We start from the raw sequence: 8,369 nt of genomic DNA, 5'->3' as shown, positions 1-8,369 counted from the left end.
TATTATTATTATACCCTCACTGGGGGCTGAGCCCCCCTAAAATGAAAATCCTAGAATCTCCCCTGATGTAAAGAACACCATTTCTGGCCCCAAGCCTCTAGTAAAAATGCTATCTTTAACAGCTGTTTATGAGCGCTATTTTTTTATAGCACACATTTAAGCTGAGTACACTATGTACACTACAGTCTTCAGTTTCATGGTGTCCTGGACACCAATATTTTAACAATTCAGAAATGATGAGTCTGGCCAGCTGAGGTTTTGGTATGTGGTTGGGATCATGATCTTGTGGTAGTACTATACTACACTGTGAGTGTATATTATCACAGTTTACTGTTTGCTTTTGGGATCTGAAGGAGCATTTGGACCTGGAAACAGTAGCATGCATCAAACTTAACCAGTTATGGTTGTGGTGTGGACTTCGCTTCTCTCTTAGAGTTAGACCAATTTTTAAAGCTATATGAGTTGTAGTTATCATCATACTTGTTGTGAACTTACCTTAAGTATGAACAACGGTGATGTTGGTCTAAATTATGTTGGTGTTGTAGTACTCGAGTCCAGAAAAGACTGGATTTGGACTCAAGTCCAACTCAAGTCTGAGTCCAAGACCATATTTTCAGCCTGGACTTGGACTCGAATGAGCTAGTGTTCACTAGTCATAGAAATTATGGTTTTGGATTCAGACTTGAGTACCACAACACTAATAATTTGCAGATATGCTGCATGACCATGTAAAGGTATCAATCTCAGACGACAGACATTTTGGAATATTTTGTAGACTGAAACTCATAGATCACAGACTAGACAGCTTTGCCTTATTTAGTGTGTTATATATTCAGTGCAACACATCGCACATCGAAAACAGTACCGCTGGAGCTATTACACAAAAGAAGACAAGCCAGATGAACATGTCCCGCCACATAAAAAACAATCCATTAACATTCATTGTGTCAACCACCCAGTTGAATCTGGGGATCAGGCGAAGCTCTTTGTGCAAGAGTCCTGACCCCCTACTATTTACACACAGAGACACGGCCCAGCTGATACCACCCTAACAGCACTACCTTACACACACAGACCTGTCATTACCACCCCGCCTTCTCTCTCCACACCGCACAGCCGCCCATTTCCACAAGAGACCTTAATCTCTCCTCCAATAGGCAACTCCTGTTAAACTCCTTGACATGCCGAGCCGCGCAGGAGACACACAGGACCCATGAATAATCAATAGCACGCAATTTACTCCAAGACAAGCATGTGCCACAACAGGTCATTTCTGCTCGCGATTGCTTGCAGATTAGAGTTGAGATTAGAATTTCAGAGGCGGAGGGGGTCTCTGCGCAAGATGGAGGGAAAACCAAGGGCTGCAGAGGAGAAGAAATTAGAATAGAGACACTGAGACACATGTGGGCTTCTAGATAGTTAATTAGCTGGCTTTCATTTTCCTCGCTAAAGAAACGCTCCTGAGCACAGGAAAAAAACACACCACGCTCTCTTTTGTACGGCGAGAGCACACACACACACACACACGCGAGCGCACACCTACGGATACGAGGACCGAACCCAATTTCATCTGCAAGGGGCAGAAATCAATCTCATATCTCTCTAGTTAATCCGCAATGGCTCTCCACAGATCCTGACACTAATAAGGTATTGAGCAGGTGAGGCCAAGGGATGCGGGGAAACAGGCAGCCCGGAGGAAGAGGGGGGGCCGAGTCTGGCTCTATTCCAGTTCAATTATGTGACTTGTGTACAGGAGAGTGGAGTGCAGGAGAGAGACAGAGAGAGAGAAAGAGGGAGAGGGGAGCATAGAGAAGAAGGGCCACGAGATGAGAGGCAGAGGAGGAGAGCTAGGTGAAAGACTTTAGAGAAGGGGGTTGAGAAAGGCATGTAAGGTTGGTGGAGACGGAGAGAAAGAATGAGTGCGACCCGAAGAGAGGGGGGGTTAAAATCGATCCCATCTGTGGTACGATGGTTAATTAAAGCAGCTCTCGAGTAGACTAAGGATGAGAGGTTTGGCTGGGATCCTGCAGGCAGGGCTCTGATTGCTCCGAGAATGGCTGCTTTCTCGGCTTTGAGAGCGGGAGGGCTGCCGCTGGCATCCACAGACTCGGCCGCACTCTTCAACGGAAACGCGCAAATGCATGTTTGAACAAACACGGGCATACAGACGGCCGCAGATCGAAGTTCACCTAAGGATGCCGTTTGAAAGATTTCAATATGCGCGAGAGGCTCGTTCTCAAGCAAATCGCTGACCTCTGCCATGGCCGTGACGATTTGTTTTGTTGGATTCGCCTTTCATGCCTCGACATTTTTATGGAGATGCACTGTAAAAAGGTTTTCTCCTTTGTATTTATAAAATATACTAAGCGAAAGCAAGTAGATAACACATTACAGGTCTCAAGGATAGTAATAAAAAGACAGGGTTGTTTGGTCACATTGACATCTATGGTTTTTGAAGCAGGTTTTTTAGGATGTCAACATTTCCTGCTGTTTGATGTGCTATACTTTAAACAGCATTTTGATCATTATTTGATCATTTTAATTATATTAATTAAGAATGTACTGGACTTTTTTAAATTCAGAAAGGATGAATCATATTTTCCCTACTAACACAAAAAAAAGTATCTAAAATATTGATGTTGATAAAAAAAAAGAAGTCAGTGGACTTTTTTGTGTATGGGATACAAAATACTTATGATATCCATGTTTAACTGAACCTAATTATTAGCAAATAGCGTAAATATACTCTTTTTGGGATTTGCACATTTAAGTATTTACATTTTTTCTCTAAAAATAACATATATATATATGAAGAGTTCCAATGCAAAAGCCTCTAAAAGCCACCTTAGTCAAAAATGAGATAACGATACTGAGTGAATGCTCTCCACACATAGTATGTTCATCAAGTACTTTCACTTCAAATGCGCTAGATCCCAGCCTCAACCCATTCAGAAGTACCAGTACTTACATACAAACCTATACATAGTAGCCACAAAGAAATGCTAATTTTAAAGAAAAACATCAGACGTACTTAGAGGCTTTTGCATCTGAACTCTTCATATATATATATATAAACCTTATAAGGTTCCATGGTTGTTCAAGGTTCTTCATGGAACCAGCAATGCCAATAAAGAACCTTTATTTTTAAGAGTGTAATAGTGGACCATACAACATGAGATTCAACTCATATGTCTTAAATTTTGGTCTTTGCCATACACAGCTATTGTATAAGTTTAAATGACTTGGAATATCACAAATGAGTCATAGACTCACCACTTATATGGTGATTTTCAAACTTTTTGCAGTTTGAAAGCTTGCTATCCTCCTCTAAAACTCCTCTTCCACATTTGAGTACAAAAGCTAAAATGGGCATCCCATGTCAAAAAGGCTTAAAACCGAGCCTACTGCCCAAATGACTGAAAATGCTCATAAACCAGAACTGTTGAGTAAATCCCAAGAAACTATAAAAGAAGAGGACTATGTTCTTATGAAGTGACGGCAAACCACGCAGATTAATCTGTAATCATACTCTTCATGTTGCAGAAGTGCGGAAATAGAGCACATCCCTTCACAGGTGTATGAATTATGTATATGGAGATGATTTGATGGGTGTGAAAAAGAGCGTGTCTGATTGAAATCCCGTATGTCGCGCATTACGCCGTCTCCTCGCTCCCTCCGCGTGCAACGTCGGGGTCAGAGCCCCGCGCTAATTTGCGAAGGGCCAACTGCTTGTGAGGGAAATGAGAAAATTATACATTCCAGCAGGAATCAGCTGTGGTTCTTCAGGATCCGTGCACTATGCCGTCTGCAGCCGGCTTTATGTGGCACACACCTGCCAGCTTCTCAATGGCGTGAATCTACATGCCTGAAGCTCATATACAAACACGCCCACACCTAGAAGTACATCAAGAGAAATTACCACATCAAAAGCCTGAGCTGAGAAATTTGATGTATCTCAACACTTCATGCAGCAGCACGCAACATAGAAGCTGTGGAATATGTTTTAAATGGTATGTTTCTGGGAAAATTGAGAATACATGAGCTAAAGGGTCTGGTTGAATACTTGAATCTTATTTCATAGATGCTAGTTTCATGTCTCTTGTATCACTCCATGGTCCCTTTTTAAAATAAATAGTCTCTTTTCAAGTGAATAGTTTATGTGCATTTTATATTTATTTTGTACAGGGATGTGCCAAACAACATTTTCATCGCACCATCAGCATTTTGGGTCCTAAAATGCACACTTTTGAAAATAGGTCTCAAAGTGCACGTTTTTGAAAACGATACCGTTATCATCTCTGCTTTAATGGGAAAGATGACGTTGTGCGAAGGCGAATTCACAGGAATTTGTATGTGCACAGGAACATTGTGTTTCTTTACTGGCCTAGCATGCATAATACTGTGTTTTTAGTAGTTTTTGTGGACCCATGTGAACGGGGATGGTTTTGACCCTTTGTCGTCTGTACGGAAAATTTTTCAAAAACACAAAGGAAAAAAGCTTTTGTTTTTAGTGCATCGTTGTCATATAAACATACTACAGTTTCTCTCCAATACTAATTAAACACACCTGAACCAGCTAATCAAGGTCTTTTGATTAGGTCTACTATAAATGTTCAGGGATGTGCATAGAAGCAGGTTGGAGCTACAATCTGCAGGACATTGTCTCTCCATGAGCAGGATTTGACACTTTAATAACTAAAGCACAACATGCTAATTGAAGCACAGCTACTAAAATATATCAATACTAAAATATATATACAGAATAAGAAAAAATCTACACAATCTAGTCATTAATTGACTAGTCAAGACAAGCCAAAGTAGTTGTGAGGTATGGTATACAGTCAGCTGGTCATGCTGTTAGCATGCTAATTAAACCATGTTGCTAAAAATATCAATACAAGAAAATACATGCAAAATGTACACAAACCACCCAAGTTTGTTAATTGTGAATGACTTATGCACTTAAACATAATAATTTAGTATATTTTTTATATGAGTCATGAACTGCCTTATTATTTTGTACTATTATCTGAGGTCCACTTATAATGTTATAAAGATTTTTACATCAAAAAACATCATAATTCAGAAGTAAGAGGCTATTTTCTGTCATGTTTTGACCCCCTCATCAGAACACTCTGTTTGAATAGGCATGGCGGATTGTAGACTTGGAAGTAAACGCCCACTGCTATGATTGGCTAAAAAGTTGTGTATGTTTGACAGCCTACATCCTTCACGGATGGACACTGCTGTGATTTAGGTTAAAAAACCCATTAATACTCTACATATCAAACGATCTGTAATAACAGACAAAGCAAAAGTGACCACATAATGAAAACAGTTACTCACATTTGTGTGTTGCGACATTACTGTCGGATCCAATATAGTTAGCACAGCATCATTTTTAGTTTCAGTCTTTCAAAAAAGGACCACGTTCTTACTGATGCAGCCTGGCACTTCATTAGAAATAAAGTTCATTAAATAAAGTTTATCATTCTGCGTAGACCTGCGCTTGCTGCTCTTGTCATTTACCTACTATGTGCGCGAATCGGTGGGCGGGGCTAAACAGGCAGTGATGTAGAAGCAGGCGTTGATCTTCTTCTGCGGAGGCGGTGTTTAGCCACACTATTACATCATAAAGTGCCAAATTCCAAAACCTGTCATTTTGGCAGACTGGCTTCAATATAAGCTGTTTTTAGAATAACAAGAAAGTTTTGAGTTCTAAAAACGTACAGAATGTTTTTTATATCACTATGACCGCTTATATGTCAAAAGATCAACAGAATTTTGATTTCTCAGTTCATGACCCCTTTAAAATATAACATTTTAGTAATGAGCTCCAGAAGCTTTAAATACTGTAAAGGTGGATTGTATCAGTGTTGCTTTGGCTTATTGTGTGACACTTCCTCAAGAAACAAATTAGTCGCCGGACTTGTCAACAAGTCAACCAGTGTGACCCATTCTAGTAACTAGCAATAGAGCATCACGAAATAATCCTCTACAAAAATGTGAATCTTCTCAAAGTTTGTGTAGTAATGATCAGCTGACTACGCATTACGCCTTCAGTAGGGTACCAGACACGGAAAGCTTTACCTTCAGTAAAAAGCTGACAGTAGAAACGTGTTTGACCCAAATGAAGGTTTATGTTAGAGGTCATCACAAGCTTTAACTCTGACAACGATTAACTCTTTGAGATAAGTTCCCACTTGAGTTGCCGCTCCTGAGCACCAGCCATGTCTGTCTACAGTATGCGAGCGGAGAAAAGAACATGCAGCACCATTTCACCAAGTGGAAGAGTGGAGAGGTCTTCAGGGAGGATTTTAAGAGGAGAAAAGCGCTAAGTCGAGAATGGGGTGAGCGTTGAGCATTCTCGAAAGGGCATAGCACTCTATTTGCGCACTCAAAATATTAATTGTCACTTCCATTGGTTTTAATTGCAGAGTTTTTCACCCTTGCGTGCCATTCAACCCAGTGCACTGATCCCTCCTTTAGATACTTACGGGTTGCTAAGACAACGAAGGATCGGAGCAACACACCATTCTGGCTTTCCTTTAGCTCTCGCCCAGAAACAAATAAACACTCATATACAATTTGACCCTCAATTCGTGTTTCACACAGTTCATTATGTGATATTTCTCATGGGGTTTCTTCTTAATTAATAGCACTTTAGAAATATAAAAACATGTTTTTTTAAAAACATATTCCGTCTTCAATCACCTTCTAGCATTACTTCTTGGTGAACTAAACTACCACAGAAAAACTGCCCAATAATTCACCCTAAAGGTGACATTCCTCCTGGCCACAGTCACACCCTACAAACATCTATACAACAAAGCCTTGCCCCGCTCTCTCTCGTCGGTTTACTGGAGGGAGGCTGATAATCTTGAGCAAATATCATTAACTGTTTGCTCCTATCGGCCGCAGAGAGTGTGGCAGTGATTCTTTTGTGCTGCTATCAGGAGTTTAAAGAGGTTTCATGCCATAAAACAGTGCCAGTCCTTTCAAGTGGCGATTCACCTGCTGAACTCTCCTGCACATGGATCAGAAATTAGACTTATATAAAGTCTGAGCCTCTAAACACTGCTGAGATTAGAAAGTATATCCGCGGACCACAGGAAGTCTCCGAGTTCAGTATCCTGTCCAGCTCCAGAGTAACAGGAATGATTTGTGGAGAGAAAATTTACTCTGCTCTGTTTGGCCTGAGCTAACACAGGTCAGAGGAGCCCACGGCCGAGATTAAAGGAGGTGATTTAAGAGAGAGTCGACCTGTCTCGCTTCTTGCACTATGCTTGATGGGGTTGACATCAACGCACACACATGCACACACACCTACTCAACACAAAAGGAAAGAAAACACACTGCTTTAAAAACCCACTTAACAAATATTTTGTAAGTATTTCTTTACATTTGGCACATGTAGTTTTGTTTCAAATAATAATGAGCTGTCTTGATGTCTACGGCTTATATAGGCAAGCTGCCTTCTAAGTGAAATGGAACCTCATAACTGACTGATTGGAACACACTATTTAGCAATCTTTACATGCAGTTTACAGGAAGTTCGATTCTCAGTTGATTCCAATAGAGTCTGATGTTATAATATTGCTACGCTAACGACATGATCATTTAATCATAGATATCTGTATGCATGCGTCGCGGTACTCTTGTGAATGCATGTAAAAAAAACTCACAAGGAAGAGAAGAAATCGTTGAATAAAGTGGGGTTTTTTTTGTTTGTTTTCTTTGCGCACAAAAATTATTCTTGTAGCTTCATAACATTACGGTTGGACCACTGATGTTTCTAACCAGTGTTAATTTTGACAGGCATTTTTTATTTAGTCTTAGTCTTTATCTTGAGATGAAAATGCTTAATAGTCTTAGTCACATTTTAGTCATTTGAGTCTTTCATAGTTTTAGTCTAGTTTTAGTCGACGAAAAGTCATTGCATTTTTGTCAACTTTTAGTCATTACTTTAAGTCATTATTTTAGTCAAACTGCAGTTACCAACATGTATTTTGGTAGCTATTTTATATGTAGTTTTCAAACAAAAATAGTCATTAATTCTTCTCTCTTTATACCAAATCAATTAAACTTATGAGAAATTTGAATCAAGGATTGAATTTGGAAAAACTTGAATAAATGATAATTTTCATTTTTGGGTGAACTATCCCTTTAACAGTAGTGAAAAGGGAGCAACTTTTTAAAAAAAAATTATAGTTGTTCATATATAATATATATAATATATATAATTTATACATTTTGAAAAAGAAGCACAATAAGACAAATACGAAAGAGATACAACTTAAACTCATTTTTCAGATACAGTAGATTTACTTAATATTTGTACATTTATTTAACATCTTTTGTTGGTTAAT

Source organism: Sinocyclocheilus rhinocerous, unplaced genomic scaffold, assembly GCF_001515625.1.
Source record: "Sinocyclocheilus rhinocerous isolate Xijiao unplaced genomic scaffold, SAMN03320098_v1.1 scaffold1419, whole genome shotgun sequence".
Taxonomy (NCBI): Eukaryota; Metazoa; Chordata; class Actinopteri; order Cypriniformes; family Cyprinidae; genus Sinocyclocheilus; species Sinocyclocheilus rhinocerous.
Note: the sequence above shows the minus strand (reverse complement) of the source record.